Here is a 25,080-nt window from a genome sequence, read left to right on the forward strand (position 1 = left end):
TGAAAGAGAAAAATGGCGACGGAGGCGATTAAGGTTTATTATTATTGGGAATACTTTTGTCTTTCTCTGATTATTGTTTACTGTTATATTTTTAGGAGCTTCTCAGTACTTTCAGACTTGCTATCTAACAAAATAAAGGGATTTTTTTAATGCTATTCTCTTTTTTTATTATTTTATCTTAACAATAGGTAGATACATAATTTTCTTAACAATGCTTTTCTAGATTTACATCATTTTACCGTGACATTTGTTTTTGTAAACAAAACAAATTCATAACAATGAATTTTTTTTTCCGCCAAACCTGGGAAGAAAAAATATTGTAAAAATGGAATAAGTGTAAGTTTTTTGAAATTTTGTGTGCGAGGGGGCTCATGAACAACTAAACTGAATTGTTTACATAAAACTGGATTACATTGATTTTAGTTACATCAATCTCCTAATCTTTTGTTGTTAACTTCTGACATTCTTGTGGGGAGTGGGATGGTTTTTTTGTTGCTCCTGTGCAAAACTTGACCTTTATCACGTCGACCCTTTTTACATCACCGGATTCAATCGTTTATTAAAGGGAAAGTTATGTATAAGCTTTTGTAAATTGTGCATATAAGAGCAAATAAAATTTCTTTTAAGTTTGTGATGCCTAATAATGTGTTTCTCAGCAAACGAATGTAAATAAATTATATCATTTAGCGTTCTGTTTTTTTTTATCTAATAATAGAGATTTAGTAAATAAAATTAATTACGTTCTTGCAAGTTTTTAAAGCGTCAGAAAAATACATAATTCCAAAGTTAAATACGTCAGTAAGAAATATATTCTGTGTATGGTATGGAAAACAGATGAGGGTGTAACGTTAAACTAAATTAACTATCTAATTACATTTGTTTAATCTTATCTTGACGAATTTTCATCTTCGGACATCATGCAAATCAAACTTCATTAATGAGGACAAAGAGTTTAAAACCCTATTAAAACTATGTCTCAAATTTAACAAATACTATCCACCGTTATTTACAGCGTCTGAGTAATTCAAAATTCAAATGACTTAGGTGAGCAGGCTACATGAAACAAGCTCCAGGAAATAGTCCGATCCTGTGAGTAGAAGATGAAACAGTTGATAACAATAATGGCTATCATTTTCGAGAGTGATGATTCGGAGTGCAGTAAGCATTCCAGATGAAGTAATTCAAATGTTCTAAAATATACAACACAGATGTTAATCTTTCAATGACTAGGCTCCAGCTAATATGGATTCTAGACCTGCACCATAACAAATAAAATAATCCCTCAGCAGCACACGGAAATCTGCTAAGTTGGTGTCTCACAAGTAGCTTCTGAATGGTTGTCACAGTTTTCTGTCTAAACCAGAAATTCTCCCGCTGTTTAAATTCATCTTGATCTGCATTCTGAAGGCAGCCAGTTAAAGAAATAAGATATATAAGTAAGAACTCATATAGTATTTTCTTCCTGCTTTCGGCATGCTTTCCTGGAAGCACACTCTCCGCGCATTCGGGAGTTCGAATCTCGGAGAGGACAGTGCAGATTTCTTCAGTTTTCTGGCTTCTACAAATTGTTCAAAAAAAGGAAGGTCTCTACAAGTGGCGCCGGAACTAAAAAGGTGTGGTAGACGATAATTCATCAGCAGTAGGATTTGACGAGTTGGTTCCCTAAACCCCAGTCGTCTCTTAAAAGGGGAAGTATATAAGATATTTTGTCTCTGCTTTCGACATGCCTTCATGGTATAACTGGAAGCACCCTACACTCGTTGCGTATTCAGGAAGTCCAGAGTTCGAATGTTGGCGTGGGCACTGAGTTTCACTTCAGTTTCATCACATAAGAAAACTCTAATAAGTCTGCAAAATGAGGTAAAAATAACGTGTTAATTAAAATGAGCTCAAAGTACGTATTACATTTGCATAAGGTTGCATTTCAATCTAATGAAAGGACCTGATAAAACTTTTGGTATAATAAATCATCATAAAGACAATCTTCTTTGGCATTTTCTTATTTTCAGAATAATCTTGTTTATGTTTAGAAGATTAATGGAATTGTACTTCTGCAGTATAAATAATATTATTTATTGGAAAAGATTAAAAGGAACTATTCCAAACTTTTATGTAAGAAAGTCTTGAATGCCCATTGAACACTGTAAAGAATAAGAAAGTAGTTTTAAAAATAAATAATATTCGATACTTCAACTTCTCCAACAGAATTACTTAATTAATTTTTTTAAGCTGACTAAGTCCTAATTAACTTCTTTCACTCAATATAATATATATCACTCTCTCTCTCTCTCTACATATATATATATATATCTATATCTAGAGAGAGATATATAAACCTGTGCATAATATGAGAAAGTTTTACTTTTTTGCCTTTCGAATGATAAATACTGATGAAAGTAATGCGGCATGTATTTGACTTAATGCGAGGGAGGGCAGGAAAAAGAAACAGCTCAAACTTTATTAAACTGTCACAGAAAATTGATCGAAATAAATAAAAATAACGTACCATTTTTATTCTTTAATATAGTAATACGTTAAATGCGGCAACAACCATTTTTATTCTTTAATATAGTAATACATATTACATTGCAGCTCAGAATAAACAAAATGTCTCTGCCCGGAGAAAGCTATAATTACCTAATCACAGGTTGTAAGTAAAATTACTTTCGTTGCTATAGGCACGTACTTTAATGTATTCCAGAAAATATATTTGATACTATAAACTCATTTTTACAATGAAACAAATAGTTTTATGTCTTTCCTCATTTTATAAGAAAGAATATGATGAAATATACGATATTGAAAATACAAATGTTATACGGAAAATGTTATACGGTTAACGTTTAACGGCATATCTTGTTAACGGCTTCATTCTCTTCCAGTAATAGCGAAATGTTTTAATAAGTGCTCATTGTTTTTAAATGGCACACAGTTATGCACTGAAATTAATGCGCTATTATAATTTGAATGAACAGTAGAATTCCAATTATCCGAATCAATTGGGACCGGACACCATTCGAATAATTTTTTTTTTTTTTTTTTTTCCTGAAGAAAAAGTATGTATACTTTAATTAATTACTGTATGTTGAAAACGGGAGAAAAAAACTATTTTTGAAGAAAAAGAGGTTTTAATTAATTAAAATGAAAAGGCAATACTTTTCCGTACATGTTATGTAGCGTACTGTTACAGTACATACAAGTACTGTAAATCTGGTTCAAAGTCAGCTGTTTGGCTGTCTTCATTCGTTTTCGGGGAGCCAAGTCGCACATCCGCTTGACAATGAGAAGTTGCATGTGGTCGCACTCGGGCTGACGCTCCAGCCACTTCAACGCAGTTTCAAAGGCCTGGAAACCTTCACTAGCTGTTGGTCCCGTGTCTGCTTCAACTTTCTTCTTCCTCGACACTTTCTTCTCTTACATTTTCATAAGTTAATCATCATTTAGAATTTGAAACCCATAGTATATCAAATCACATATCCTCTGTTCTACTCTATCCTCATCATTAACTTCTGAACATCCAGGAATTTTCAAAAGAATGTTTCTTAACTCCTCAAGTGACATGTCATCTTCATCTTCTTCTGTCTTATCCCTTTTCTTGAGCTTCTTTTTCTTTTTTCTCTTTTTCCTTCTCTTCTTCAGTTGATATGCCTTTCAAATTGTTCCATGCCCGTCTTAATGCTCCACGCCTTAACCAAGCTCCAAGCTTTCGCAACCATGTAAGCGAATCTTTCAAATTCATTTTTTTGTGATTAGCCAACACCTCTTCTTCGTCTTCGCTTTCTACCAAACGTTTCCTTAAAAGTTGGGTTCTGTAATGACGTTTCATGTTTTCAATAACGAAATGGTCCATTGGTTGCAACAAATTTGTGACGCTTGGAGGAAAAAAGATTGTTGTAAACTGGCCATTCCCTCTTTCCAACAATTCTGCTGTGGGTGAGTTGGTGCATTATCAATCAAAAGCACTTTACTGCCTTCTTTACTTAGAGATTTTTGGTGCTTTTTCACTTTAGGAATGAAAAGTTTGCCATATCACTCGGTCTTAATTTTTTTCTTAAATTCTGAAAGCGATTGGGATAGTCGGAGTTCGGATAATTGGACTTGTACTGTAAATGAAAGCTTTTATCCCGTGCAGATTGGCAACAATTTCGCGCTTTGCCTCGAGTGCGATCTAAGCGAAGTGAAAGTTGTAATGCTTTAAAAATACATATATCAAAATTTCACCCAGTAGCCACATATATTTCATTAAGTTTTATAATAAATAAATAATGTAAAATTTATCTAATGCTTTCTCGATTGCATTAAATTGAATTGTTCTTTCCAAAGAAACTAACAGTTTGAAAGAAACACGAAGAAACAGATTTAGGTCTCAAATTTAAAGTAAAAAGGCTAAGCATTTGCTGTTGGTACATTTGGTTGGTTTTAAATAATCATTGTAATTCTTAATTACGATTGTTTCAGTGTGCTATGATTTGAAAGCATCTATAAAAATATATGTCATAATTACTGCTATGTTATAATTTTTCCCTCACAAATTTACCTACGAATAAGTTAATGCTTTGCGCATTTTTCTCCCCTTGGGTTTTAGAAAACATTTTGCATTCTATAATTTGAATTTCACCAGTTTTTAACTGCAGGTTCTTTTGGTTATATCGCCGTGATAAATTTATCCAAAAACATTCTTTGAACTCCAATGGCGCGAGCATGTTAGTCTAATTTATTAATCATAAAAATTTTTAGACCATCAGGTGTTTGTTTGTTAGGCTTGTAATTCTCTCTTCAGTGTAATTTTTTATCTACTAATATAAATCACGTCAATTATCCTATGGAGATTTTTGAAGTTTATAACAAAATGCTATCTAATTTTTTCTGGATTTGAATTATAAAATTTTTACCAGCACAAACTCAAGGTAACTAAGTAGTAAAAAGTCTAGGTACATTTATGCAGCTATTATATCAATCTGGAACATGTCCTAAAGGGAAATACTACATTGATCAAGTCTTTGTAGGATTGTGAAGCAGTGTTCTGGCGTTTCAATGTAGCATTTCCCTTTAGGACATGTTCCAGATTGATATAATAGCTGCATAAATGTACCTAGACTTTTTAACTATAGTTGACTTGAATTTTATTAAATGCAGCTCTGTAAGGTAATTTTTATATTTTTACCATGTTTTATAATTTTAATATTTTTTTAATGTAAACTCTTTTTCGAAGTGCTAGACTGTAATATTTTCTTCTTCTCGCAATATTCCATCGTAGGAAATTTTACTTAATAATTTCAGTCATGTAACAAAAGGAAAACAGCGCAAGAAAGGAAATAATTAAAATTAGAACTCAAAAATGAAATTGGAGAAGCACCTGGCATTCTTACATATGCACGATCTGTAATTGGATTTGTTACATTTTCTTTGCAGTAAGAACATCTTATTTCATTTATCGGAGATAAAAGAAGACACAAATAATGAATTGCAATATTGGATAAATTTGATATCAAATGTTTGGAACCTTAAAATATTAGATTGAATTATTCAGGTAATGGAAAGCAGATGAGGACTACCTACCTGGAGACTGGTAAAGAAAAATACTGTCCTATTCCCTTATTTGCTGGTTAACTGAGAAATATGATATTATTGATGCCTTTGGAAATATTGACAAAACACACATGGAAATATCTGACGTATCAAAGAATTTTCTGTAAAAAGGTATATGCCCCAACTTGATACTTCCAAAAACGGAACGTACCATTTTCATCAGCTCATTTAGAGTGTAGCAAAATGTTCTAGCTATAAGAAAAATATCTCTTATATTAGTTATTTCAACAAACAAGCAGTGAGCAATGGGCAGCTCAACCGGGATAGTGATTAGCAATGCTGACTGCCGTACCGAAGGATCCAAGCTCGAATCCAGGAGAAGGCACAGATGTTTGTAAATGTATAGTGTTCGTGCGGCATAGGAGCACTTTAAATACGCGACGAACCAAAGTCCTCTCGAAAAGTTGCTGGCAGGGGAAGATAGGTAGAAGACCCTCGGATCCGTCCCTCCGGGGTTCTCACCATCAAAACTGAGGGGGGGGGTGAAGTAAGCAAAGTCGTACTAGCACCTATATGATGCTCAAGGCTGCTGCCAACGACAGGCGCAAACGTTGCTACATCTCTTGCTACGATGGATTTCGTGGGCTTGCTGTGATGTTAGAGACCTGATTTGATGCTACTGCCGATCGGGTGGGATAAGTCACAAACATGCACACAAAAAAAGTGAACAATGATAAAACAATGAATTAACAGTGGCACACTTTAAAAACTTTTTATTTACGATACTTACTTTGAAAACAAAAGCACTGCTATGTGAGAAACGAGCAACTCATTAAATTTAAAGGTGTCCAAAAGGTAAACATTAGCGGAAATAGCTTTCTACAGAAAGTCTGCCTGTTGTCCTATAACGAAAAAGATCCAAAATATTTCCTTTAATTAAAAATCAATGCATTCTTCTTCATTATTATCTGCGCCTCAATGCTTCACGAAAGCATAATTCTTCTTTTCAAATAAATATGCATTAACTATAAAACATAAGTCCTTCGCATTATCGGAATATTTTTTAAGACCTAAGGCATTTGTGTTCGGTACTTCTTTTTTTCTTTCAAGATTATTAACTGAAAACTCTAGTTAAAGTACATCTAAAACTAATATTTATGTTTTAATTAATTATTAATTCTTATTTTTGTCCCCCGTTTTAGTCTTCTTAAAGAAAATAATTAATTATCAAATACTTAATTAACTCAAGCGGTTTACTTAATGAAGTCAAAGCAATCGAGGTATATTTACCTAACTCTAATCTCTTTTTAAGCAAGACAGTCAGTCTCACTGAGAATTAAATTTAATTATGCGCGACCATTTTCGTGAACCTCGAATCTCAAGAGAAAACCTTCTCATTTGCGTGGAACACTTCATTCAAATTTATTTCAAGACAAAATTAAACCCGAGAGAACTAAGTTATGCTAACTCAAGTTGAAAATTAAGTTATATATGCCAATTTTTATTTCATGTCTTATTCAAAATTTTTGAATAAATTTTCAACTACACATCAGTACTTAAAAAATCAAATATAGCTGTTTTTAAGTAATTAAGTTCTATGTTAAAGTAATTAATTTCTACTTTTGTTAGAGATATTTCAGTTAGAATTTGATGAAGTGTGTTTGGTACTGAATTTATCACATGTGTCAATATAATCCATGTAATTTACAGAAAACTGATTTTGAAATTAATAAACAATTATTAAATATAATAATTTAATTTATGAATAAAATAATTAACATAAGAAATCTGAAAGCTTTCAATTTTTATATTAAGCCCAGATGGGCGTTTTTTTTTTTTTTTTTTTTTTTTTTTTTCCATTTACAGACACGTAGCGTTTGAAGAACAATTAGGCTAACCCCGCTTTGTACTAAAAATATTTAAAAACAGAATAACTTTAGAATTTCCAATAGATAGTCTCGAGAGCTGGAGATAAAAATGTTTCATTCCCTACAGTGTTGCCACTGCTGGCTTTGAAATTGTTGAGTTTTTAATCGAAAATTCGTTAACATTTTACAAAATATAAAATAGACAATAAAACAAATTCCAAATTCGGGCTTCCAGATGCCCATGTTCGGGTGGAGGACTATGTTATTCAAAATTTGATGACTGTAGGTAATATTGATTTTCACAGTGCAAGAAACATGCATACACTCATGCAGATTATTCACAATTTAATTTCTTTACATGCAATACAGGGGGATAATATTTGGAGGCAACAATATGAAAAGTAATACGTCGCATTTAAATGATTCGACGCAAAATGCCGTTTCGAGACTAATAGCCCTTCTGGGCTTGTTGGAAATGAATACAGTTATATCGCTTTATATTTACCTTTTTGGAATGGCAACAGAAATTATATTGTTTACTTAGAATATTCTATCTGTCAGTTGAGTTTAAAAATGTTAATAAAGATGTGAGTCTGTTCTAACTACGTTTTCGTATTCTTTTCGTAAAAATAAACACAGTAGTATTTTAAACCCGGTGAAGTGGATTTTTATTTTCTGAGGCCATTTCGCCACAGGGCTAACTCTCCTTTGAGCTGAAAATGAGTATAATAATAATAATTTTTAAATATAATTTCCATATTATAGTTTTTATATATTTTTATATTGTTTTTATGACTGAACATTCATATAGTTTTTGTGACTGATTTTTGTTTAAAAAATCTTAAATTTAAGTCTCCACTTTTATTTCTGTTTTTTTTTTTTTTTTTTTTTTGAGTGAGTCTGTGTTTGCTCTTTTTGTGCAGCCATGAAATAAAATTATTGAAATTAATAAAATTGAAAGCACTCGTGATTGATTGTATAATAGGCGTCTATGACTATAAGAAACGTTAGTACTTAACTAAGAGAAACTGCAGTGTTACATCCCTTTATGTTCTTAAAGGGAGAATAACTGGGATTTATTGGCAAGTTAATCTATAAAACTACCGAGCTTCTCCTTTTCTTGATTAAGAAACTTTGACACTCAATAAAGATCTTGCTTAGAACTAAATTTCCCGAACGAATTGCCTATCGAAAATGTGCCAATTCTTGCAACAAGTAATTCCGTCCGAAATGTGTCTTTTCTTTGCTTCAGCTCTGATCTACAGTTGCTTCAAGTAGCAAGAGTGAAGATAAAATCTACACAAAATGTAGATTTATCAATTAACACTTAAGGAGTGATTTTATTCATGTATTATTATAAAAGATAATATTTTATAGCGAGTATATGTATGCAAATATATTAGTAAATAAATTTTAACTTTTATTGATATGAGACATTTTCCGAAAGATGTAGAGTGTTAGAATAGAACGAAGAGAGAAAAATTCATAATAATTGTTGAATAAATTATAATGATGAAATTTAAAGATAAAATATATATATGGTTTCAAATAAGGAAAGAAAAGTCGTATTTTATGTGCTTAATGTTAAATCAATAAGCAGTACTCGGACTTGTTTAGCTATCGAATTGGATTGAATAGATATCCAATAAATAATTTCTCAATATTGAATGTCTCTTTATATATATATATATATATATATATCTTTATATATATATAAAGCCAAAATTAATAATTTTGGTAAAATTGAAAACTCCGACATTTATCCGAATTGTCTTAAACTTAATAAAACTAATAATTCACAAAATAGCATAGACTTTCTAGATCTTCAAATCATTAACTACAAAAAAATTTTACTTTTTGACAAAACAAGAAACTTCAATTTCAATACTAACAAATTAATAAATTGGAACTCCAACATATCCAAAAAAGTAATTAACAATACTATAATTAATCAAATACAACGAATTAAAACTATATGCACAGATACAATAGATTTACAACGCGAAATTTTGATCCTTATCAAAATTCTCAAAAATAATCTAATTCCCTTTCAATTTATCAACCATTGCCTTAAAAGAGCAGGCGTTAAATACTCACTCTAAATCATTTAACTGATAGGGATATGATAATTTATTCCTAAACCTGAGAAGGCGGTATAAGTTGGATGACTGTCAGTTGAAAGATTTGTATATAGTGTAATTACTCAATTGTATATATTGTAAAAAGGTAATTGTCTTCAGACATATACTGTTACTATACTGTTACTAAAAAAATGGGCCTATTTCCTGCCTTTAGTCTGTCTATTAGCTCTCGGACAGCGAAAATGCCTTTTTCCTTTCTTAAATTCTTAATCATTGCGACACGACAATTAGCCAGAAATTAATTAATTTCCATTCACTAGTATTTTCAAAAAAATCTTAACAGACGGTCTCTCTCAGATAAGAACTCCACAAAATACATCCCTCAAGAATTCCAAGTCCCACCCACTACCATAAATTACTTCACACAAGTCTTACCGACTGATATTATTCAAAGCCCCTATTGCCGCTAAGAATTTTCGGACACCCTACACTTCTGAGTCAGACACGAAGAGAACACTTTGCCAACTCCCCCACTAGACCTTTCTGGCCTTTATATCTTCATGTACATTCACTGATCTTATTTATATTATTTTCTATATTATTTTTATATTATTTTTATATTTTCTTTGATTTGTTTTTACAAAGTTTGCATTATTTATCTTTTTTATAATCTTCTATGTTTATTTCAACTTTACTTTGAATTCGATTTCATAATGACAATTTCCAATGTTTAATTTCTACAAATAATATAGTACTCAAATGCATAAAGATGAAAGTGTCGGGGACGGTTACTCGAGTTTCACAGGATTTCTCTACAGTAATTGATTTTTACTCCAAAATGAATTAACTAAAATGATTCATGAGAATAAGTTCTTTGAGTATCAGCATTGGTTCATAATTCCTACTATTCGCAGAAATATTTTAGCCTGACTAGAATTGCCGGTTTGGCTTTAACTTATAACTCGAGTAAAGACGAAACACTTTCGTATTTACGTATTTTTATCAATTATTGTTCATTGAACGGGAGTTGGTTTGTTCCCCTTGAAAAGTCAACTAATTTCCGATCAATGACAATGATTACATGTTTTAATTTTTCCTTTTACAATTGAAATATTATTCTTCGTGATGATTTAACTCCAGTCCCCGTTAAAACATTATTAACATTTTGCTTTCAAATTACTTCAAAACATCTTTCAAAATATAACTTACCAGTATGGATGCACACTTTTAAAATAATTCTACTTTAATTAAACTTAGGAGATAATATAATCAATTAATCAATACTGTTTAGGAAATAATTTATATATATATATATATATATATATGTGTGTGTGTATGTGTGTGTGTGTGTGTATGGATAATTAGAACATACTTTTCTTATGATTTCATAAGTATAAAAAGTGTGATGATACTTATGAAATACATAAGCACTTTTTATGCTTATATGAAATCATAAGAAAAGTATACTTAGTTACATTAAGTGATACTTAATGTATACATTAAGTGATACTTAATGTATTTCATAAGTATAAAAAGTGTGACATTAAAAATTTATGATGAACATACTTTTTTATGATGTCTGAAGGTGTTGTATTTCAGAGGTATTGTCTGTAGAAACTAAACATATCAAACTTTTGTATTAAAATAATAAAGCAAAAGTGAATGTAAAATATTTTCTGTTGCATTTTATTTTGCAAATCCAGTCTTTTGTTGTAGATCACACTGCAAATGAATTTAGTAGAAACTGAAAATAAATTAGCTTCGTCGAATTCTGCATTATTGCCATTAGTGTCTTGGCAACACGTCAAATACGCAAAATTCCTTTCTTATTCATACATTAACTTACCTGGAAACTGGCTGGAGAACGTAGCAAAGATTAACATGAATCAATATTAATTTTATTTGCAGGATTTTTAGAGCATGATTATTGTCTTAAAATTCTAATGATAGCGTATATGCAATGCCAAAAAGAATAAAAAGAAAACGGTCCATTTTAAAAATAATAATAACATTAATATTAAAAATTAAAGCATAACAAAAAATAATCTGAAAAGGTTGAGATTTTAACTATCCCCAAAAGGTTTTTAGAGGTTGCTACATCATAAAACATTATTTTTCTGTTTAAGAATAATTTTTCACGACTATATTTTAAAGAAAATTATTTATTATTTTAAGATATTGATCTTTTTGAAACATTATTATTCTAATAATAATTTTCCGTTGTTATTCACAGTTTGCATAAAGATGCCGGAACGAAGACTATGTATGATTTGTAGAAGTTACACTACTCCTCTTCCAAGCAACATAGTTGAGATACAAGGATAAAAGTAGTTGTTAATGTCGCCTGAATATTTACATTGCAGTAAGATACATTAATGCTATTTACAAAATATTTGCAACCATTAAATTAAAAATTAATATACAACATTAAATTTTCACGGGATCACGATAATGTGCTGTAAAAGTAATTCTTCTCCCACTAAGTACTTTTTAAGTTCTGAATCCTCCATCTTTCCATTTTCAGCTCCGTTTTAATAGGGTGTTTTGCTTTTTTTGTTTGTTAGGTTTCGAGAATTATCTTCACCTGAGGCTATTAATCGATCGACGGAAACATTGATGTCCTTTAATTCTCACTCTAAATACTTGTCATTGCTGGCAATCACAGGAAAAAATCCTTCATAACGGGATTGTAATGTTTTCTTGACCCGGTCCTCTCTGACAAATATATGTGAACATGAATCTTTGAAATATGGAGGGAGCATTTCTTAAACCAGAACTCGTTACATTAAATTCAAAATGTCTAAATGGTCGCAGTTTTTTGCTTATCTTCTTCTGCTATTGGAATTGGGTAATAAGCTTTAAATAAATGAAGTTCAGAAAATAGCTTCTTGCCTTTTAAAATATGAAGGAAGCCTTCATTTCTGGGTAAAGGGCAGCGATCTGGTAGTGTGATATCACTCAAGTGGTGATAATTTCCGTATAATCTCAGGGTGCCGTCTGTTTTCGCGACTAAGTGAAATGGGCTTGCCCATGATGAATTTGAAGGTCTTACAACACCGTTCCCCACACGCATGCCCAAGCCTATGCCGACGATTTCTTGTTATCACGCACGGCACAAGCCGCAGGGAAATAGAGTAAAACTCAAACAATTTACTTGTATTGATCAAAGAATGGGCGGACAAGTTTCAGCTGAAATTATCGATACAAAAATGCAAAGCACTTTACATTCCAAAACTGGGAGCTTCGCTCAGAAATCCTAGATACTCAATAATACCGATATCTAATGAGAAAATCAAAATGGAAAATTATATCCTTTATTTAGGCGTCATAATAGATGACAGACTCTCCTGGCATCAACAAGTAAGATATATCAGAGACAAGCTCATAATCCTATACAACTATCAGAAATTCACGGCTGCTAGCAACTGGGGGATATCTACAAAATTGCAAAAACTATGGTACCATACAATAACAGAAAAAACAATCTACTACATGGGGTTTCAGCTTGGGGCAAAAACCTCAATACTATTACTTTCTGTACAAAGACTTTTTCTCCCGGCAATCACAAAAGCATATGAAACAGCCCTCAACAATCGCTTTAAATGTCATAGCAGGCATTCCACTGATCACCATTACAATAGAACAAGAGGAAACAAAAGTTAAATTAGCTAAACCAGCACATTCAATAATACGATGTACAATCCAACAGATTACGAAGAGCATAAGCATACATAAGATAATAAGCGCAATTTAGATTTACATCCAAACGATCTATACACAGAAAACCAAATAGTGAATTCTTCAATAGCCCATTTCCCAATCTGAATCTATACGGACGGATCAAAAACTAAAATGGGTGTCGGAAGTACCTTCTGTGCGTACAGAATTAATTTGCTCAGGCAAAGCTTAACAGCACAAATTCAGTATTCCAAGCTGAACTGTTAGCCATCAGAGTAGCTGTGAAATTTGCCAGGAAACAACAAGAAAAAAGCGCTATAATTTCCGACAGTGCTGTCAAGCGTACAGACAATAATTGGACTGAGCCGCTCGCCACTAGTAAGGGAAATTCAACTTTACTATTCTATTTTTTAGAGAATACCCGTCCCTGGACACGCGCCCATGTGGGCACAGTGGGCAATGAAGCAGCCGACTAAATGGAAAGAGAGAGTGCAAACGGACAACTTGCCCCAGCCATCTTTCAACCAATTCCATTATAACATCTTAAATCAAGACTGGAACCGGACCTTATGTCTCTATGGAAAACTAACGGGACCAAGAGCTAACAGGTACGCCGGTAAGCGTCCGTGTCCACTAATTATTTGATTGTAATTAAAGTCACATATCATTCTCATATTTTTAGAGACTTCAAAGTTCAACCACTTTTCCTTTTTTCCGAAACTCTCCATTTCTCTTTCTAGCAACCGCAATAGAAAGCCTTGATTTTATCCATAACAGTTCTTTTTTACGTTTGAATATCGAACGCATCTCCGGCATTACCCATAGCAGTCTATTTCTGTGCCAAACAAGTAAACCACATATGCTGCACCAATTCCATTGTCATAAACCGAACCGTCGGAGTAAAATATCCGATTCTTCTGCGCAAACATTTGGTCTCTGATAGAGAACAACAGGTATTTGTCCTCTCAGTGGTCAGGGTCGCTGAGACCCAGCATATCTTTCCTGGACTCATTGATTCCATCATGGTATCCCAAGCATCACGGTAGCAATGCTGCCGAATGATAAGCCGCAGTCCCGATAGGCTACGTTGCTGTCGCAGCGAATTCCGACACGCGCTGTGCTGATAGGAGTGAGTGAGTTCACCGCTATGATGGCTTCCGACCATGGACATGAACCAAAAGGAATTATATACCATCACGGCGGGGAAGACTCCAGAGTAACAAGGTTGAATATTATAAACTGATAACAGTTTTTACATATTGTTAACTGCAAGGCACTAAGCGTTATTCTGGTTATCTGCTTTAAGTTCTGAACTTTTGAAACACTATAATATTATCCACGGTTGTTTCTGCTTAGGCAGTGTCCTGAGATTTTCTCTATTTTATCAAGGGCTATTCTGTTTTTGAGTGTGTTAGTCGTCCACATTGCCCAGGCACAGGCCGCTGGTTTCTTCAAGTGTCAGGTTCTTGTATGTACTCAATGGAAGTAATAATGGTCCGTGTCGCCTTCCTCTCCGCATTCGCAGAAAGGAATATCCCTAAGTTTGAATCTGTTCAGGTATACTGGGAATGGTCCATGACCTGTCAAGAACTGTGTTAGGCTAGCACAGTGGGTCTTTATTTCCATGTTAACTTTTGGCAGTAAGCGAAATGTCCTTCGTCCTACCTCTGCCTCTGTCCATCTACTTTGATAATTTTGTAGCAGACTTGTCAAAGTTGTTCGCTTAATATGAGACCAAGGAAGTTTAGTTGGTCTTTCTATTATATCCGTGCAGTTGGCTGCCTGCTTGGCCAGTAGGTCAGCGGCTTCATTGCCTTGAATCCCTGTGTGAGCGGGAACCCATTTTAAAGTGGGTCTTTGCGAAATAGGCATTGTCAGAAGCTGTTTCTGAATTCTGTATACCAATGGACTCCGGCTGTTTTGACTTGCGATAGCCACCAGACATGATGCCGAATCACTAAGTATGGAGAATTTCTCCTGTTGATATGTGCATATCTAATTGCAGCACTGATAGCTAGAAGCTCTGCTTGGTATACCGAGTTGTTCGAGCCTAATTTCCTTTTCCACTCGAATGTTACAACTCCATTTTCTAGTCTACAGAAGGCGCTGCCCGTGCCGTTCTCAGTTTTGGAGCCATCTGTGAAAAGGTTATTACTGTACCTCTGAATTGGTTGGTCGTTTATACTGATACCGTCAGAGAGATTAAAAGCTGCTGGATGAAAGTTATTGCAGTTGTTTTGCTCCTCGTAGTCCGAGTGGTGATAACTATGACCCCAGAGTGTTGAAGTTTGACCCAGCCTGGTAACCCTTACGATAGCTGCCTCCCTTTCTACTATCAAATCTAGGGGAGGAATTCCTGCTAGTTGTTGTAGGGCTAGTGTTGACGTGGTACGGTAGGCCCTGCATACTTGAAGTAGCTGCTATCTCTGAATAGAGAGCAGGGATCTTTTCATATGAGAGGTAAGTTCGCCACCCAGATTGCTGCTCCATAAGTTGTTACTCTTTCTGTAATGGTTCTATGCCAAATTTTTAGTAGCTTAGATGAGATACCCCATTTATGTGAAGTCATGCGGCTCATGTTGTTGCTTAGGATGCTAATTCGAGTCTTAAGATTCCTGACATGTGGCATCCAAGAAAGTCTGTTGCCCAAGATATTTCAATTGGGGGGAAACATTTTACCGGTATCCCATGGAGTTTAATGCTTGGGTTGCGTCTTAGCTGCCTGCTGCGTCCTATGAGCAAAGCTTTAGTTTTCTCTGCCGAAATCTGAAGCTTATGTGCTCTGGCCCATTGGGAGAACAGATCAAGACAGTATTGAGATCTCATTTCGAGGTTACTCCTTCCTGCCACAACTAGCATAAAATCGTCCGCATAGGCTATGATTCGAGCGTATTCTACGCTCTCAAACTGACGAAATGCCGAGTTTGCCACTATATTCCACAATGTTGGTCCAAGGCATGACCTCTGTGGGCATCCTCTAAAGACATTTTTGACATAAATGCCGCTGTCTGATGTTACTTGTACACTTCGATCTTGAAGGTACGAGCGAAGGATGGTAATAATGGCTGTTGGGCACGCCATGTTGTGCAGCAAATTTATTACGTCTGACCACCAAAGGGAGTCAAAGGCTCCCTTGATGTCAATGGCTGTTGCCAGTGAGTGCAAATTGTTATCCTTGTTCTGTTTGATAGTGGCCATTAAGTCTTTTATGGCATGTTCAGTTTAGTTGCCCATTCGGAATCCATATTGTTTGGGATGCAGGGCGTTGTTCCTTTGGAGGAAGAAGTCCAATCTGTAAAGAGTTACTCTTTCCAATACCTTACCGAGCGCTGGCAGTAGACAGACTGGCCTGTAAGATGTAGGTTCTACCGGAGTTTTGCCTGATTTTAGGAATAACGCCACTTCTGCCAACTTCATATTTTTAGGAAAGTACTGATGTTTCCAGCAAGCTGAAATGACCGCAAGGAATAGTTTTGGGAATTCCCGGCGTATCTCTCTAATGATGATATTATCAATTCCATCCGGACTTGGAGCTTTTTTGGGTGCCAGAGTACATATGATGTTATCCACTTCCATTTGCGTAGGAGGAAGTTCGTCTCTTCTGGTAACTTGGCGAAATTTCATACTGTAGGTTTTTCTCGCTTCCTCTTGCTCCTCTAAGAAATCCTCTTCATCATAATCAGGAAAAACTGCATTTATGATCTCACTGATTACTTCGATGTTGGATGAGGCAGTGCTATTCACCATAGGCGAAAGGGTCGTAGGACGAAACACCTTGTTACATATTATCTTTTGAGTAGGTCCAAAGGCTTTAGTGACATTACTACAGTAAGTTCTCCATGAGATTAACTTGGCCTCTTTAATTTTTCTTTTATATAAAGCTCTGGCTTTATTGTATGTTATCATTTTGAGTTGTCTTAGATATGGATCTACCGTGGATTGTGCTTTTCTGAGAAGTGCTCGAACTCTGCTCCTCTCTGTGTTAAGCTCTGGTGACCACCAGGATATCGAGTGTTTTGCCTTTACAGATTTCAAACGATATGCTTTGTGGGCGGCTTGCACTATTTTTGTAACTAGTAAGTCGTAGAGATTATCTAAGGAGTTTCTGTCCTGGCAGTTGTTGAAATCTTTGATAAATTTCTCTACATGCGCTCGAATGTGTTCCCGTAAAACGGAATGTCCTCCAAATGCCGTTTTGAATCTTTTCTTTATTATGTAGTCTATAGGAGTATCCAGCCTGTAAGTAATAATTTGGGATCACTGAGTGACGGCAGGTCACTCACTGTCCAATCTTGTATGTACGGAGTTGTATTGGGAGTTGATATTGTTAGATCTGGCCACCCTCGAGCTCTAGATGTTTCAAAGGTAGGCGGTGAGTCCTGAGCGTTGATGACAATGAAATGCTTACTGTCCAAGAATTCGAGTACCGCAATTCCCCTTCGGTTCTCCGAGTCAGCACCCCATAGTTGACTGGTGGCGTTAAAGTCTCCTGCTATGATACAGTGTGATGCCCCAGTTAGAAGGTTAGAATTAAGTTCCTCTAATAGAGAGGTAATATCTTCGCTCGGGGGTAGATACACAGCAATAATATCAATGCTGCAATTACTAGTGTCTAGTCTGATGGAGACTGTATGCTCTGTGATTTTCACTAGGAGAGGGGAGAGAGGGCCACTGTAAATAATCGCAGCTAGCTGATTCTTTGAGAGAAACGTTCTGCTGTGTGTTGGAACACTAGGAATCACTCCGTTGTAAACGTATGGCTCTTGGAAGATTCCGACATTGGCAGCAGTATGTGTCATTACTTGCAGCGTATTTATGGTTGCTGCATAGCACTTCTGCAAGTTACACTGTAAAAATCGAAGACTTGCTATATGTTTGTTTAGTGTCATCTTGGTTTAGTTCTTTGCAGTGGTCCTTCTCAGACTCTCGAAATGGGCTCCATACACTGGGCAGGAACTTGAAGTAGCTGGGTGATCTCTGCTGAAAGAGGTCCCCTTTTCAGAATTACTACTGCAGCAATTAGTGCAACTCACTTTTTCCGAGCTACACTCCTGCGTCGGGTGGCTGTTACCACACTTCGCGCAAACTGGAGCGTTTTTAGAGTTCCTGCTATAGTGACCGAACTCCTGGCAGTTGTAACAGCGTATGATCCTAATGTACGGACGGAGAGGAAAAGACTCAAAACCCAGTAAAAGACGGCCTAGCTTAACTAGGTGTTCTGCTGACTTAGGGTCTATGTCTATCACCCAGTTTTCCTTCCGCTTTGCCCGGAACGGCTTGCTCGTATTTGAAAAGCACTGGGATTGAAATTGGGCAGTTGGTCTACAAGTGCTGCTGTTAGATCTTCTTTTCCTAGATTCTCAGGTACTCCAAAAATAATTACACTTTCCCTTCTTGGCTTGGGCTCCCGAAATTCAAGTGTCTCTAGTGGTGCTGGCCTGTCCTCGATTGCCTGTTTCAGGCGTAGCAGGTGAGCTTTTTCTCGACACCGGATGAGAAGCTCTCTGGACCTTGTCGGCCGAATCTGCACTAAAGTGATCCCTAGCTGGGAGGGTTTCAAATCTGCCGAAAGTTGAGCTTTAATCTCTTCAGGTGTCCGTGTGGAGTTCTTTGACCTTAATAATAGAACGTGCTCCGATAGAACTGGAGAAGATCTTGAAGGTGGAGAAGTTTTCCGCTTCTTTCGTGTCACCTCAGTGAAGGAATATTCTTTTGTGGACTGTTCTTCTGGGGCTGAGGATTCCACTGCTTGATAAGACTCGGAATGTTGAGGATTCTCGTGAGATGGCTGTAAACTGTGTGCGACTTGCTGTTGTTGCAGAGCCAAGACTTGTCCCTGTAGCTGGGCGAGATAAACCTCTTGTTCCGTTAACGTTATGCGAACGGTGTTCACAAAAGATGTAAATTGCTTTCTTTCAGAAGCGTTTAGTCTGCGAGATTCCTTTGCTTGTAAGATGAATAACTGGAGTTGGTTACAGATGTGGTTAATTGCTTCCAACCTGGAGTTAGGTGTCGATGTGCTAGCAGCACCTTTAACAGAAGGGGAAGAATGTTGAATATTATGCTCCGTGCCAGCTGGTGATGAGGGAGTATCCGAAGGCATAGTAAGTAAGACAACACAATGAAGATGCTTTCAGAGCATAAAAAACGAATGATGGATACATATGCACCTGCAATATTCCAGGAATACTCAGTTTACGCGATAGCACTGTAAGGAAAGGTAGCGGAACACAATGAACACACTTCACGACGCTAAACTTGAATGAGGAGATGCACGATCAGATCGCATGCACTTGTGCTAGAGTACTAAGCATGTACCGTAGCAATAATAGATTAGATAGTTGCGAAAACACAATGTGTGCACTTTCACGGCACTAAAGTGGATGAGGTGATGTATAATGAAACCTCATAAGCTAATAGACTTTCTTGTATATTGAGTATGGGCTGTAGCACTATAAGAGGAAAATATATATATATATATATATTTGTTTTATATAAAATGTTACGCACACACTTTAACCTTGTATACTAAACAGTTCTAAGTAAGCACAGACTGATAATCACGCACACTATTACACAGCACTGAATAATAACAAAATGACTATTAGAACACGATGCACACACTTTCTAGGACTAAACTCGAATGAGAAGATGCGCAATCAAATCACATAAACTGACAGTAAAGTATGCACTATAGCACTATAAGATGAGATAACTGCAAAAACACTATACTTTCACAGCACTGAAAATTTGATTAGGAGATGAATGAAGATATCTCACAAATAAATTATCTTGCATAAATATTGAGTTTGCGCTGTAGCACTATGAAAGAAAAGATTAAAAAAAAAAGGAAAAAGAAAGAGCAATAACGTATGCACACACTCACGGTAAGCACTGAATAAAAATTACGCGCTCTGTACGCTGGGAAAAAAAAAAAAAAAAAAGATGAATACCTTGAGCACAATACACGCTCTTTTCACTGCCCTAAGTAAGTACTGAATAATATTCACACGCACTATATCAAAGCACTGAATAATATGATTAATACTGGAGCTCTTCGTAGCATTAAACTTGAATGAGGAGATGTACAATCAAATCGCATACACTGCCGATAAAGTATGTACCGTACTGCGAGAACACGATGCACAAACTTCCGGTATTAATAATAAATAAGGAGATGTATGGTGAAATTTCAAAAATCTTCTTTACATATATTGAGTATGTGCTATAGCACTAGTTCGGACTGGTGTATGTAAGAGGTAAATACTTCGTAAGCGTTAAAATCTCTTTCAAAATAAGCAATGCACGCACTTTGACAGATATGAACTTGGATGAGAAATTGCATTAAGCAATGCACACACTTTCACAGATATGAACTTGATGAGGAATTGCACTGTAGCACTAATAGAGGAAAATACTGCTTGAGCTGAATGCAAACACGCACTTGGCACGAATGATGTGTAGTACTAATAAAAAAATAAATAAATAAATAAAATAAATAAATAAATAAAATACACCGACAGTCGTAAGATGATTACTACTCTTATGTGGCCAAAGATGGCGGTTGACAATCTTTTCCTTCTTGTTTTGAAGAAAAAAAAAATAAAAAATAAAAGCGAATTTGGAAGGGGTGGATTTAGAGCATGGAGGTAGGAAGTAACCCTTTCTTACCTCCCATGATTTAGAGTAGTATTCGATTACAAGCGCACCCCTGCGCTGCCTGTGTCCGAGACTGAGAGAAGGGGAGAATGCTAAAGTTCCTTTTTCTTATCAGCAGGAGGGTCGGGTAACCGCGTTACTGTGTTAAAGTAACAACGGTCAGGAACACAAGCCGGAACAGTAATACTTAGAAAATGAATTAAATAATCAGTGAATAATGAAGAAACTTACACTACTGAAGTCCTAGTGCTTTGCTGTAACTGCAGATACAAAAAAATCTCTTGTAAGGCTGAATATTCCGTTCACCGTGAAGCAAAATGTGGGAGCAAAATTCATACGTCCTCTTATCTCTTATACGCGCTCGCTGTGCTGATAGGAGTGTACCGTTGTCACACGAAGCGTAGCACAACATTTATACAAATAACCGATGTTCAGAAGCGATTTTCAGATGAGAAATACGTTGGGCAATCTTTTCATTACTATACACAATTTATTCTAACTTGTGCTTTGTGCGCATGCGTAGGAATACGCGTAATGCAAAATTATTTGTAAATTGCAGAATGTAGAACCTTTCGTGAAAATTTGACGTTTTTTGCATGCCACGTTCATGGTATAACAATTTTAATGACTAACAGTGTGTATTAAATTATTTTTCTTCTTTTAATGTGTAAATTATTTTACACGCTTTAAATAAAAACTGATTTTATAAAAATTTTTTTTGTTACATTACAATTCCCTAGAATCTTCCTGCTCAACAACCTTGAGGCAAGAATTTAAAAATAAACACATCTAGTTCCAAGTAATTAAAAATTTTAATTAACCCTGTCATAGAAATTAAGAATTTTAAAGTTTGCTTCGTTTTATTCAAGTAATATTTACACATTTCTGAATTCAGCTGGTGTACAGTGTACTTTCGAAATTTTAGACAATACGCGCTTTACAATAGGTACTACTTTCACAATATTACAATAACTTTTAAGAATTTAACTCAATACTAAATCATTTACTGATCACATTTAAACATTTTATACAATACAATAAAATGTTTGAAATTCATTAAAATAATTTAGTCTGTTGACTTCTCAGGAATGACTCACTGATAATTTTTCGCTAACTCTATGCTGCTGAGTACATCCGCAAATCTATTTGCGATTCTTGGTCTAGCTTTGACCTCGCAGTCGAAAGTTTGGATACATTGAGACCATTTTAGCAAACTCTGAATTGCAGCAGGATGAGAATTTAGCCATACGAGAGGTCGATGATCCTTTGGATTACAAAAAGCCGGCTATTGAGGTAAAATCTCAATGTTTTAGAGCATATCACATGGCCACCCATTCTTGTTCCATCGTACTTCAATTTCTCTCAGCGGAACTGAATTTCTTGCTAAGATAAAGCATAGGTTGCTCTTTACCATTGATACGTTGTGATAGGACAGCCCCTAAAGCCACGTTTGGTGAGATACATTGCGCTGCAAATGCGATCTTAAAATCAGATGCAGGAAGCACTGGTTCATTGATAACTTCCCTTTTAATTTTTCAACCCAAAAGCCATCCGAAGCTGTCGATAGCTGGCAAAAAGAGTCACAAACGGAGCTACTCTTTGAGCTCTTTTCCCAAACGGAATTTGCCAGTATCCTTTCGCTAGATATAGCACTGTTGTATATTTAGCAGAGACTACCTATTCTACCCCTTCCTCAATTTAGCAAAGGCAAAAATTTGGTCTGAAGCATAGAGTTCAACTTTCCATAATCTATACAGGGTGTCGGATCTCTTTCAGGAGTCTCTACTATGATCATTGGGAAGCGTAATCTGATTCTCCTGTCTCTATCCCTTTAGGCCTGACCACGTTCTCTGTTTCTTTTGGGAGGGGATCTTGGTACCTTTGGTATGCCCTATACGGTCTATCTCTGACTAGTTTTGTCAACATTAACTCGAGATGATGTCTTACTAGACGGGTAAATCCAGGGGTATACGGTCTGTCTCTGACTGGGTTTCGTTCACGTTTCCTCGAGATCATGTCCTACGTAGGCGGGGAAAACCAGGAGTACTGGAGAATACACTTGCGCAACGTCTTAATAATGTTTTTATCTGATTTATCTCTGTTTCCAACAACCCATTTTCCATACTGTTATTCTCCTCCATTTACTCAATTTCGAACACTTCCGGCTCACTTTCGAATATCCCAGTCCTGTTCCTCTTTTTATTCCTTATGATCCTCTCATACTAGAAGATTTACATATTGAAAGATTTAAATACATATTAGGAGATTGCATATTAGATTACATATTACATATTAGAAGATTTGCATATTAGAAGCTTCCCATCTTATAAGATTTAGATAATACGTAAATGCCATACTAAATTTTAAATAGCACAAAGAACAATACGTCCAAAGAGAACTTGAACAATAACACTGAGTTCAAACTCAGTAAAAATGTCAGTTAGCACTTTTCATTTTTTACGGTACAAAGTTTATATATTCCGAATTGAGTACAATTGGGTACTATGGAGAATAAAAACAACCCCCCACATAACATGATAGTCTGCCATTACGATTTGTTATCCACGCATTTTTCATTTCCTTTTTTGAGGCTAGAAGCGGTCGAGCTGTAAGAGCTTTAAACAATGGTAATTCGACTCAGGTTCTAGTCTCGAAGACCAGGTTGGTTGCATATAGGTTTCGTGAGTTTCCTAACATGCAAAGTAAGCATGAGCCAGTTTCCCTTTTAAAATTCACCATGACGATACCATTCCCCATCAGGCAGATTACGCTAACATGCTTTGCCATGCTCCGAAAGTTCCTTTTTGTGTTTTGAATAGAGAGTTTTATATTTTTGCTGATGGCTTGTGATAATAACTTGTCCATCGATTCTTAATAAAGAGCTTAATAAAGAGCCTACACCCGATAAGAACCCGATTGATCAGCAGCCTGATTAACCCGTCCCTGGCTAATTGGTAGTTAACTGTATAAAATGCTTTATAAGAACTTCGAACACGATTTGAAAACGTGTAAATAAAAAAATACGCAATCGTAAGAAAATAGTTAAAAAAAGTATTGCATGTATCTTACAAATGCATGAATATAATACGAAATTTGTGTTAAAAACTGCTTTGCTAAGCCCATAATTCTTTTTCTTCCTTTTCAAAAATAATGATCTCCCGCACTTTATTTTCTGTTCAAGTCTAGTTCTTTTGATAAATACGTTATAAAAGTTTAGTATTTCTGCCCTTGGGTGTGGACCGTAAAATACTTTTTTTTAAAACTTTATTGACCATTTGAGAAGTCAATGCGTCACTATGGCGACAGATACGTCGGCTCTGCTTTCTATTAATGTCAATGACCCGCTTCTAAGAAATCGTCTGCGAAGAATACATTTCTTACACTCAAAGTTTTCCTTATCAAAAGAAACCCTACTCCAGTGTTAAATTAATGAATTTTTTAAATTATCAAGCTTTATAATTAGAGGGCAACTTCCTTTTTACTTGGTGGAACAAAGACGCTTTTGATTAGGTACACACGAAAAGAGGTTTTAAATAATTTAGAATGTATTTACAAAACGTCTGGAGTCTGAAATATAGAAGAAATAACATATGAATGAACATGGTATTAACTTTATATAGAGCTTTCAGCGTGAAAAATCAGTGCAAATTTAGAGTATTAACTAATTTGAGCTGCGTTTGCAGGCATTTAAGACATTTACTAGATAAAAGTTCTTATTTAGGAAAGAAACACTCAGATGTAAAATTTAAAACAAGCCCAAAAAAGCAAGTCTAGTTGGACATAGATTTTTGAATAAAAGTCTTTAGATTTCTAGACTAGACCTGAGAGATATGTACCTCTTCTTCAGGAGAAAAATCGTAAAAGTTTGGGAAAATACTGCCTCTGCAAAAAGTTTTTGCTCCATAAAAAGAGGTATCTAAGCCTTATCGCCCACGAAATCAGTAGCATTTTATTCAAAATCTACACGAAATTAAGTTTGCGTTTTTGCCTGATTTTAAGAGGCTTTTTTAGCATTAGCCCGCCAGGGGCAAAGCGGTAAAGTTGCTGAATCTGGTAGTTCCGACCTGGGTTCGAATCCAGGTGAACGGGTTGGCTTCATGAGCGTTTTCTTGGTTTTGCCCATGTGTAATGTGTATATTTTCAGTTTCTGTTTCTGTTAGAGAGTCCTCCACGACGGCATCCCTTCTTTTAGGCAGATAGCGCTAGCTACTTTACCATAATTAAATAAACCAAACCAAACTTTTTTAGCTGTAAAAACAGGGGGA

Source organism: Stegodyphus dumicola, chromosome 7 (assembly GCF_044657685.1).
Source record: "Stegodyphus dumicola isolate Sdum_Otavi_A_Nest chromosome 7, ASM4465768v1".
NCBI lineage: Eukaryota > Metazoa > Arthropoda > Arachnida > Araneae > Eresidae > Stegodyphus > Stegodyphus dumicola.